Source organism: Bufo gargarizans, chromosome 6 (assembly GCF_014858855.1).
Source record: "Bufo gargarizans isolate SCDJY-AF-19 chromosome 6, ASM1485885v1, whole genome shotgun sequence".
Lineage (NCBI taxonomy): Eukaryota > Metazoa > Chordata > Amphibia > Anura > Bufonidae > Bufo > Bufo gargarizans.
In genome coordinates this window covers 101,248,904-101,261,586 of record NC_058085.1, presented here as the reverse complement: position 1 = coordinate 101,261,586, position 12,683 = coordinate 101,248,904, and positions in this window count along the sequence as shown.

Here is a 12,683-nt window from a genome sequence, read left to right as displayed (position 1 = left end):
AATGAGGAAGTGCCCTGGAGTACAATAATATATGGTTAAGGGGAGGTAGTTAATGTCTAATCTGCACAAGGGATGGACAGGTCATGTGGGATCCATGCCTGGTTCATTTTTATGAACATCAGCTTGTCCACATTGGCTGTAGACAGGCGGCTGCGTTTGTCTGTAATGACGCCCCCTGCCGTGCTGAATACACGTTCAGACAAAACGCTGGCCGCCGGGCAGGCCAGCACCTCCAAGGCATAAAAGGCTAGCTCTGGCCACGTGGACAATTTAGAGACCCAGAAGTTGAATGGGGCCGAACCATCAGTCAGTACGTGGAGGGGTGTGCACATGTACTGTTCCACCATGTTAGTGAAATGTTGCCTCCTGCTAACACGTTGCGTATCAGGTGGTGGTGCAGTTAGCTGTGGCGTGTTGACAAAACTTTTCCACATCTCTGCCATGCTAACCCTGCCCTCAGAGGAGCTGGCCATGACACAGCTGCCTTGGCGACCTCTTGCTCCCCCTCTGCCTTGGCCTTGGGCTTCCACTTGTTCCCCTGTGACATTTGGGAATGCTCTCAGTAGCGCGTCTACCAACGTGCGCTTGTACTCGCGCATCTTCCTATCACGCTCCAGTGCAGGAAGTAAGGTGGGCACATTGTCTTTGTAGCGTGGATCCAGCAGGGTGGCAACCCAGTAGTCCGCACACGTTAAAATGTGGGCAACTCTGCTGTCGTTGCGCAGGCACTGCAGCATGTAGTCGCTCATGTGTGCCAGGCTGCCCAGGGGTAAGGACAAGCTGTCCTCTGTGGGAGGCGTATCGTCATCGTCCTGCGTTTCCCCCCAGCCACGCACCAGTGATGGGCCCGAGCTGCTTTGGTTGCCACCCAGTGGCGTAGCGTGGGTTGCCAGCACCCGGGGCAAGCCAAAAATTGCACCTCCCCCGCGCCTACTGCAGGCACGCCACTTTTAACAGATACTGTAATAGATCACTAGCAGTCCTATGTAACACCTCAGATAACACAGAGATAACTCTCTGAGTACAGATAATGTAGTAGATGGGTGTGAGCCCCCAGAATTCAGAACACACACAGTGTGACCTGAAGTCTGGGGCCAGAATGCGGCAGTATGGGCCAAATTCTCAATCTTCTCCCCCAACCCTACCATGAAACAGATATGTGGATGGACATTATTATTACAGTAGAATACCGCACCATACCTGTTACATCCAGTGACGTCTCCTGTGATGTAGACTCTCCTCGACGTCTTCATTCAGAGATAAGACCGCCATGATAACTTCTTTTAGCCGCTTCTCGTCTCTGCAGAGTTTCACCGAAAAAAATTTAGGTTCCTCACTTTACTATTATGCTCTCCTTCCTGGTGTCTCAACACTGTCATCCTGCTGCCCCCCAATACTGAGCTAGAGCCATACAGATAGCTTTCATTCCCCATAATATTGTTCCCCCTGTATATTATAATGGCCCCCTCTTTATTATTAATGTACTGGCCCCCTCTTTAATAACAAAGAGGGGCCATTATATTAGCAAAGAGGGGGCCAGTACATTAATAATAAAGAGTGGCCATTACATTAATAATAAAGAGGGGGCCATTATATTAATAATAAAGAGGGGGCCATTATATTAATAACAAAGAGGGGGCCATTACATTAATAATAAAGAGGGGGCCATTATATTAGCAAAGAGGGGGCCATTACATGAATAACAAAGAGGGGGCCATTACATTAATAACAAAGAGGGGCCATTACATGAATAACAAAGAGGTGGTCATTACATTAATAACAAAGAGGGGGCCATTACATGAATAACAAAGAGGGGGTCATTACATTAATAACAAAGAGGGGGTCATTACATTAATAGTAATAATGTACTGGCCCCCTCTTTATTATTAATATAATGGCCCCCTTTTTATTAATAATGTACTGACCCCCTCTTTGCTAATGTAATGTCCCCCTCTTTGTTATTGATGTACTGGCCCCCTCTTTGCTAATATAATGTCCCCCTCTTATTACTGTGCCAATGCCATAGCCTTTCTGCTCCAGTCCTCTCCCACCCCCCATACTGCCCCCAGAGCCTCTGCAATTAGGTAAGGTAACATAAAAAAAAAATACTTACCTATCTCCATCCCTGCTTGTTACCGCCGCAGGCGGTCACGAACGCCTCACTGTGCCTTCCTGCGCCGCGTCATCGCGTCATCTCGCGAGACCCGACGCAGGAGGTCACAGTGAGGTTATCGTGACCGAGTCCTGCATCGCTCTACTGCCTTATAGGCTTCAGGCCACTAGGCCTGAAGCCAATGGGGCATAACGGAGGGGACGGGAGCCATAGGCTCCCGTAGCCCTCATTGAAATTTCGGCTGCCTGGCGCCCCCTGCAATTTGGCGCCCGGGGCAACGGCCCCTCTGGACCCCCCCACGCTACGCCCCTGGTGCCACCCCGCTGTGACCATGCTTCATCCTCCTCCACCTCCTCCTCATCCTCGTCCTCCTCGTCCTCCAGTAGTGGGCCCTGGCTGGCCACATTTGTACCTGGCCTCTGCTGTTGCAAAAAACCTCCCTCTGAGTCACTTCGAAGAGACTGGCCTGAAAGTGCTAAAAATGACCCCTCTTCCTCCTCCTTCTCCTCCTCCTCCTGGGCCACCTCCTCTTCCATCATCGCCCTAAGTGTTTTCTCAAGGAGACATAGAAGTGGTATTGTAACGCTGATAGCGGCGTCATCGCCACTGGCCACATTGGTGGAGTACTCGAAACAGCGCAACAGGGCACACAGGTCTCGCATGGAGGCCCAGTCATTGGTGGTGAAGTGGTGCTGTTCCGCAGTGCGACTGACCCGTGCGTGCTGCAGCTGAAACTCCACTATGGCCTGCTGCTGCTCGCACAGTCTGTCCAGCATGTGCAAGGTGGAGTTCCACCTGGTGGGCACGTCGCATATGAGGCGGTGAGCGGGAAGGCCAAAGTTACGCTGTAGCGCAGACAGGCGAGCAGCGGCAGGAAGTGAACGCCGGAAGCGCGAACAGACGGCCCGCACTTTATGCAGCAGCTCTGACATGTCGGGGTAGTTGTGAATGAACTTCTGCACCACCAAATTCAGCACATGCGCCAAGCAAGGGATGTGCGTCAAACCGGCTAGTCCCAGAGCTGCAACGACATTTCGCCCATTATCGCACACCACCTGGCAGGGCTTGAGCCTCACCAGCAGCAACCACACGTCGGTCTGTTGTTCTATACCCCGCCACAACTCCTGTGCGGTGTGGGGCCTGTCCCCCAAACATATGAGTTTCAGAATGGCCTGCTGACGTTTACCCTGGGCTGTGCTGAAGTTGGTGGTGAAGGTGTGTGGCTGACTGGATGAGCAGGTGGAAGAAGAGGAGGAGGAAGCTGAGTAGGAGGAGGTGGCAACAGGAGGCAAAGAATGTTGCCCTGCGATCCTTGGCGGCGGAAGGACGTGCGCCAAACAGCTCTCCGCCTGGGGCACAGCTGCCACTACATTTACCCAGTGTGCAGTTAGGGACATATAGCGTCCCTGGCCGTGCTTACTGGTCCACGTATCTGTGGTTAGGTGGACCTTTCCACAGATGGTGTTGCGCAGTGCACACTTGATTTTATCGGATACTTGGTTGTGCAGGGAAGGCACGGCTCTCTTGGAGAAGTAGTGCCGGCTGGGAATAACATACTGTGGGACAGCAAGCGACATGAGCTGTTTGAAGCTGTCTGTGTCCACCAGCCTAAATGACAGCATTTCATAGGCCAGTAGTTTAGAAATGTTGGCATTCAGGGCCAGGGATCGAGGGTGGCTAGGTGGGAATTTACGCTTTCTCTCAAATGTTTGTGAGATGGAGAGCTGAACGCTGCCGTGTGACATGGTTGAGATGCTTGGTGTCGGAGGTGTTGGTGTTGGTGGTACATCCCCTGTTTGCTGGGCGGCAGGTGCCAACAATCCTCCAGAGGCGGAGGAAGAGGCCGAGGCGGCAGCAGCAGACTAGGCCGAGGCGGCAGCAGCAGAAGATGCCGAGGCGGCAGCAGCAGAAGAGGTAGCAGGGGAAGCCTGAGTGACTTCCTTGTTTTTAAGGTGTTTACTCCACTGCAGTTCATGCTTTGCATGCAGGTGCCTGGTCATGCAGGTTGTGCTAAGGTTCAGAACGTTAATGCCTCGCTTCAGGCTCTGATGGCACAGTGTGCAAACCACTCGGGTCTTGTCGTCAGCACATTGTTTGAAGAAGTGCCATGCCAGGGAACTCCTTGAAGCTGCCTTTGGGTGCTCGGTCCCAGATGGCGGCGGTCAGTAGCAGGCGGAGTCTCTTGGCGGCGGGTGTTCTGCTTTTGCCCACTGCTCCCTCTTTTGCTACGCTGTTGGCTCGGTCTCACCACTGCCTCTTCCTTGGAACTGTGAAAGTCAGTGACACGACCTTCATTCCATGTGGGGTCTAGGACCTCATCGTCCCCTGCATCGTCTTCCACCCAGTCTTGATCCCTGACCTCCTGTTTAGTCTGCACACTGCAGAAAGACGCTGCAGTTGGCACCTGTGTTTCGTCATCATCAGAGACATGCTGAGGTGGTATTCCCATGTCCTCATCATCAGGAAACATAAGTGGTTGTGCATCAGTGCATTCTATGTCTTCCACCGCTGGGCAAGGGCTAGGTGGATGCCCTTGGGAAACCCTGCCAGCGGAGTCTTCAAACAGCATAAGAGACTGCTGCATAACTTGAGGCTCAGACAGTTTCCCTGGTATGCATGGGGGTGATGTGACAGACTGATGGGGTTGGTTTTCAGGCGCCATCTGTGTGCTTTCTGCAGAAGACTGGGTGGGAGATAATGTGAACGTGCTGGATCCACTGTCGGCCACCCAATTGACTAATGCCTGTACCTGCTCAGGCCTTACCATCCTTAGAACGGCATTGGGCCCCACCAAATATCGCTGTAAATTATGGCGGCTACTGGGACCTGAGGTAGTTGGTACACTAGGACGTGTGGCTGTGGCAGAACGGCCACGTCCTCTCCCAGCACCAGAGGGTCCACTAACACCACCACGACCATGTCCGCGTCCGCGTCCTTTACTAGATGTTTTCCTCATTGTTATCGTTCACCACAACAACAAAAATATTATTTGGCCCAATGTATTGAATTCAAATTCAGGCCTTTTTTTACAGACACCTAACACTGTCTGGCTATCTATTTAGGTACCGTATTACACTAATACAGGCACAGCAGTAACCACAGATTTAGCTGACTATAAAATTGAGGCCTATTATTTAGGCGCTGGGTGACAGGTATACGTTTACGGACAGAATTAGCCTGGGATATGCACAGTAGCGTGTGTGTGAAGTTATTGAGAATGACCCTATCAGCACCTTGAATCTAATATACCCTTTTAGGGATAAATTTAAAGTAGGCCTGATACAGCTGAAACCACTAATTTAGAGAATTGCTAAATTGGTAATTGTATTTCAACCCAGAACAAAACTGTGCTTTGACGGACACTAAATAACTTGCCCAGCCACAGCAATAACCACAGATTTAGCTGACTATAAATTTGAGGCCTATTATTTAGGCGCTGGGTGACAGGTATAGGTTTACAGACAGAATTAGACTGGGATATGGCCAAAAAATAACCACACTATTGATGGTTAAATGCACTTGGTGTGACAGCTTGACCAACCACACTATTGAGGGTTTAATGCACTTGGTGACAGGCTCAGCTTGCCCCTGATGTAGTATATGGCCAAAAAATAACCACACTATTGATGGTTAAATGCACTTGGTGTGACAGCTTGACCAACCACACTATTGAGGGTTAAAACACTTGGTGACAGCTTGCCCCTGATGTAGTATATGGCAAAAAAATAACCACACTATTAATGGTTAAATGAACTTTGTGTGACAGCTTGACCCTGATGTAGAATTTAGCCAAAAAACAACCACACTATTGAGGGTTAAATGCACTTGGTGACAGCATGCCACTGATGTAGTATATGGCCAAAAAATAACCACACTATTGATGGTTAAATGCACTTGGTGTGACAGCTTGACCAACCACACTATTGAGGGTTAAAACACTTGGTGACAGCTTGCCCCTGATGTAGTATATGGCAAAAAAATAACCACACTATTAATGGTTAAATGAACTTTGTGTGACAGCTTGACCCTGATGTAGGATTTAGCCCAAAAACAACCACACTATTGAGGGTTAAATGCACTTGGTGGCATCTTGTGCTGGCGCACCACAAGACGCAAAATGGCCGCCGATCACCCCAGAAAAAAGTGAATGAAAAACACTCTGGGCAGCCTAAAAACAGTGAGCAGTTGAATATCAGCAGTTTCAATGATCCACAGCTGCAGATCGATCACTGACTGAAGTCTTTTGGATGAGTTAATCACTGCCTAATCTCGCCCTAACGTCGCAGCTGCAACCTCTCCCTACACTGATCAGAACAGAGTGACGTGCGGCGCTACGTGACTCCAGCTTAAATAGAGGCTGGGTCACATGCTGCACTGGCCAATCACAGCCATGCCAATAGTAGGCATGACTGTGACGGCCTCTTGGGGCAAGTAGCATGACGCTTGTTGATTGGCTGCTTTGCAGCCTTTCAAAAAGTGCCAAGAAAGCGACGAACACCGAACCCGAACCCGGACTTTTCCGGAAATGTTCGGGTTCGGGTCCGTGTCACGGACACCCCAAAATTCGGTACGAACCCGAACTATACAGTTCGGGTTCGCTCATCCCTAGTGGTAACCCTTATCTAGCAGTGGGTGCATACGGTCCCACACAAGTTTCCTGCTAACACCCAGAGTGGGGGGACATTCTGGGGGTTCAATACGGGAATCTCGCCGCTCGTACACACAAAACTTGTAAGTGTACTCTGAGGTACTTTTACAAAGTTTGTACAGCTTCACGCCATACCCCGCTTAGAGGGAACATACTGGCGGAAAATGAGTCTCCCCTTGAAAGCAATGAGAGACTCATCAACAGCGACCTCCCTTCCAGGTACATAGGCCTCCAAAAATTTGGCCCCGAAGTGATCGATGACTTGCCTGATTTGTACAGGCGGTCATAGGCAGGATCGCCTTGAGGGGGGACATGCTGCATTATCTGCATAATGCAGGCATTTCCAGATGGCCTCAAAATGGAAAGTGTCATGGCCATACAGTAGAGTGGGGTCTGATTGAGGACGTCCCCACTCCAGTACTGCCTGACACTGTTTTTTTTTACTAGGCCCATGTGCAGCACGAGGCCCCAAAACATCCTCATCTCGGCTGCACTGACCGGAGTCCAGTCACCGGACCTAGCCAAAAAGAAGCCCAGGTATTAAGCAATGAACTGTTGGGCAAACAAGTTTGTTTGCTCCACCATCAGATTCACAAAGTGGTTACTGAAAAAAAACTGAAATAGTCATATTCAGTGAAGCCCACTGTGTGAATCTGGATTCCTGATTGGCCAACAAAATCAGGAATCACGGGCTCAAAATCCTCTGGGGTACACCATGCAAGTTCACCAGTAGGGGGCTAAGGTGGACTTATCTGGTGGGCTGAAAAACTAGTACGAGCCCCAGAGCTGCTCGTACTAGTGTGGGCCACAAGGTCCCTGGCATAGGGTCCCCTTGCTCCGCCTGTTGGCGTCTCCGCCGCCTTGGGGGCTCATCATCATCACTAGATGATGAGGAGGACGCGGATGACAAGAGAAAAGTGGGGTCATCCTCGTCCTCACTGGGGAGCTCGGAGTCGGAGGCAAGCGGGGCGTATGCCTCCTTGGTCGAGAACGTCTGGTGGGCCACAGGGGAGTGTGTGTGTGTGCGTGTGTGGAAAACTTTATTTAGTGTGCGTGTGTGTTATGGACGGGTGTTCGCGTACTTACCCTAAACAGAAAAAAAAAAATCTCAATAAAATAAAAATTCCCAAAAAAAGTAAAAAAAAAAGGATTCAAACTCCCTAATCAGCGGTCCGAAGCTGATTAGCGGTGGGGTGGGGGTTTTCAAAAACGCTTGTGCCCCAAAAAATGTGTGTGGGGGGGAGCAGGGGGGAAAGCTGCAGCACCCTTGGGGGTCTAGGGTCACACAGCTAAGTGTGCTGTGGACCCCAGACACCCGATCAGGGTGATGCTAAAAAAAAACTTTTTTTCCCCCCTAAACTCTCCATAAGTACCTTTTTAGTGCCAGGTGGCACTGTGGTGGCTCAGATGGTGGGTGCTGGGCACAGATGAGGGGTGCTGGGGGTGCTGGGCACAGATCCACATGGCTCCTCTCTCCACGGCTCCAGGACGCAGTGTGGAGAGGTAGGAGAGCAGAGCTGGGGGAAGTTTAACCCCCGCCTCCGTGCAGCCAATAGGAAGTGATCCTGAGAGGTGATTTCACCATCACCTCTCAGGATCTAAGGATGGTGATTAGTGGTGTATTATCACACCACTGATCACCATCCTATTCCAGGTTTTCAGGTCACCAGAGACCCGAATAACCCGGAAACACAGCAAACCGCGGTTTGCTGCGATCACAGATATGGGGGAGGGGGGGGGGGGGGTCACAGGACCCCCTTCTGCATTGTCACAGAGTGCCTGTTGAATGATTTCAGCAGGCACTCTGGCGGTGATCAGAAATACGCAGGTACGCCCTGTGTCCATAAGTATCGGGATATCAGGGCGTACCTGTACACCCTATGTCCCTAAGAAGACCTGGAATAAATACACAGATAAAATTATGGTTATCCCATTAGAGACAGTAGCATGGTAAAGGAATGGTAATACAGTCCTGATCAAAAGTTTAAGGCGACTTGAAAAATGGCAAAAAAATCATATTTAGCATGGCTGGAGCTTAAAGGGCTTCTGTCACCCCCCAAAACACCTTTTTTTTGGGGGGGGGGGGGGGCTTGTTACTATCGTTATTTAACAACTATTTCCTATATAGGGATCTTACCTTTGTCTGTGGCTTCTTTTCATCACAAAACGATCTTTTAAAATATGCAAATCGCTTTACTACCAGCAAGTAGGGCATCTACTTGCTGGTAGCCGCCGCAAAAAAACGCCCCCTCCTCTTGTTGATTGACAGGGCCAGCCGCGATATCCTCCTCCGGCTGGCCCTGTCAGCATTTCAAAAATCCTGCGCCTGTCTTCATTCGGCGCAGGCGCTCTGAGAGAAGGAGGCTCGCCTCCTCAGCACTCCCTCAGTGCGCCTGCGCCGATGACGTCTTCTCTTTCGGTGATGTCATCGGTGCAGGCGATGGGGTAGTTTTGCGAATTTTTTTTGTCTCACTCTCATTTCTTTTTGTTGCATGTTGAAGCTCTACTTGGAACCTTGTTAAGATCCAACAATGTAAAATATGATTTTTTTTGCCATTTTTCTAGTGGTCTAAAACTTTAGATCAGGACTGTTTTACTCTGTGCTACTCTGTTACTATGAATTTAGAAGATAGATGAATGGAAGATTTCACCTGCTTTGCTGAGAGATCAGTAGCAGGGGGCGTTACCAGAGATGAAAAGGTAATGTAAATAAAATAAACCTTACTATATTTTTATTGCATCTATATTGAATAATACCTTTTTTTGCAATGCAATTTATCAACACTTTTCATGGGAAAACCCATTTAACAGTGGTGTCACTCAGCGGCTCGCTGATCACAGACGGGCTCTTGAAAGCCGCGGTAATAGCAGGACGTGGTGTCAGTAGAAGTGCTATTTAGCCGTCTGCTTACATTAAAGTGATTTTGCAGGACAACACTTTCTCTGGCCCTTTGGGTAAACTTTCCATCCGGAATCTATCTCAGCTCAGCTACTGCGAGGACATCCTGTGGTAGGAAATTGAATTGTCCAAGTCCCCAGAAGATCCAACGCACTTGTGGTTTAATCCTGACAACGACCTCGACGTTTGACAAGTTACAGATTCAAGTTCTCAGGAGCTTTACTATATTTCTTTGCTTAACTTACCACAGCTGGATGGCTTTCCGCAGCCGAGTAGAAAATCACTGCTGTATGCCCGTTACATGTCATTTGCCATGCATGCTCCCATTTAGAAATGTTACACCGAAAACAAAATAGTAACTTTTTCTGTAAATCATACATTTCATCCACAGCAATGAGGAAGGTGACTGTATGATATGTAATAATATGCATTCCACAGTGATCTGATCAGATCCCAGGAGTAACATCAAACTTGGTTGATGTAAAGGGAAATATTACAGTGCCACCTGGTGGCCATTGTATCTGCTTTTATTTCAGGGACCACTTCTACTCAGTAGAAAGTAATGAAGGATACTACTGAGTGTGGCGTTACACCATGTGTTAAAGTTCTCAAAAGTACAACACATGCAGTTATGACTGTCGTGAACGCTTAAAGGCATGTCCACACAGGAAATAAAAAGCTCACATATAGATTTTGCTTCAGATTTGGCACGGATTTCAATTCTGCACTTCATGTCAATTTCTGCCCAGATCCGGCGTGGATTCTTTAAAATACAGTCCTCTTTCCATATGCCGTAAAGCGCTATGGATTTTGCAGCTGTAATTCTGTGTTGGAAAATCTAGCCATATAAACGTATCGTAACGATTAGTGTATTTGCACACGATTGTTCTTCCATCTGAAAATTATGAAGTGAAATCCGTAGCAGAATTCCAAGTGTGATCCTTGGATGCCTGCCATAGATTTGCATTAACAACTACCATGAATCTGCATGCGGATCAGCCCCATTCAGTGAGACTAATCCATGTGAAGCTAACCTGCCGTTGCTTCATATCCGCACCGAAAAAAATCGGTGACCATATGAAGAGCAATAGGGCATCGATATGAAATGAAGTTTGGCAAATCTGCATATAAATCAATGTGATATTTCCACCACGTGAAGATACACTTTTAAAAAAAAATGTTTTATTATATGCTGCAAATTATCTTCTTTTTTTGTTTGTTTTAAATATCTTTATTGATATCTTCACAAATTACAAGAAGCTTATTACATTCCAGTAAGACAAAATGTACAACATAAACCGTCAACAAAATGATATACCACATTCGAAGTAAGAGCTAAGAGACCATTAAAGAGAACTGGGTGACCTTTAGTGGGGACTAAGAAACTTTGATTTATTAGGGTTTATTAGAGTAGGGAGAGCCCAGGTGTTGTGATCCGCTAGACTAGCAACCAGTGTTGGAATGGATATACCACTTATTCCCCTGCAGTCATGATAACACACTAAGGCTACTTTCACACTAGCGTTCGGGCGGATCCGTTCTGAACGGATCCGCTCATAATAATGCAGACGGAGGCTCCGTTCAGAACGGATCCGTCTGCATTATATTAGCAAAAAAAAGCTAAGTGTGAAAATAGCCTGGGACGGATCCGTCCAGACTTTCAATGTAAAGTCAATGGGGGACGGATCCGCTTGAAGATTGAGCCACATTGTGGCATCTTCAAACGGATCCGTCACCATTGACTTACATTGTAAGTCTGGACGGATCCGCACGGATCCGCACGCCTCCGCACGGCCAGGCGGACACCCGAACGCTGCAAGCAGCGTTCAGCTGTCTGCCTGTCCGTGCGGAGGCGAGCGGAGCGGAGGCTGAACGCCGCCAGACTGATGCAGTCTGAGCGGATCCGCTCCATTCAGACTGCATCAGGGCTGGACGGCTGCGTTCGGGTCCGCTCGTGAGCCCCTTCAAACGGAGCTCACGAGCGGACACCCGAACGCTAGTGTGAAAGCAGCCTTACAATGTTTTTTTGAGAATGGGCGTTTTTTCTAGTGACAAGAGACCAGGGAGGGATAGTTCTCTAATTTAATCTGGGGAGAGATGGGAATTAAAAAAACAGTACCAATTTTTTCCATCATCGCTGGCCCTTTCCGATTCCACCATACCCATTAATAGGCAGTATTTTAGTTGCTGAGTGATGCCTGACATGGTGGATATGCAAAAAAAAGGGGGTTAGTCAGCACCTCTCAGTGTGCAGGTGCACACCGCCATGGCAAAGACCTAGAGGAAAAAAAGAGACAATGCAGCAGCACCCTGCAAATCAAATAAAGTACAATAATGCCAAAAATTATAGTGCTAATGCTACGCTTATTTATAAAGTGAGATGCTTGGCAAATACATTTTGTACAAAACCATCTGAGCCCGTCTGCCAAATGTCAAGGCGATCTCTGTTAGACGGGTCCTAACACTGAATGCTACCTGTTATGCACCATAATGGCTGCCATAAAGTTCAGGGAGTGTTGGATCTACATGCATGCTGGATCCACTCTGTTTTTTACCATTTTTGGTGCCATAATGGCCTCCATTACAAGGGATGCAGGTACCAACATGCATGCCGAGCCCACTCTATACCTTTCCTTGTGCCAGACAGCTTCCAATGAATGTAGGCCACAGCTTTATAGTGAAACTAATTAAAATCAACCTATTGGGCAGACAGGCTAATCGGGAGTGCACGACTCGCTGGAGTGCCACATCTCCAGCATTGTAAATCTGCAAAAAAAAGGGGGTTAGTCAGCACCTCCCAGTGCGCAGGTGCACGCCGCCATGGCAAAGACCTAGAGGAAAAAAAAGAGACAATGCAGCAGCACCCTGCAAATCAGATAAAGTACAGTCATGGCCAAAAGTTTTGAGAATGACACAAATATTAGTTGTGGTCGGGGCCACCAGGTACGTACCTGACCCTAACCTAGGGAACCTAACCCTAAGCGGTCAGAGTTGTGCCGCAACCGCGTCGTGGAGGGACGCCT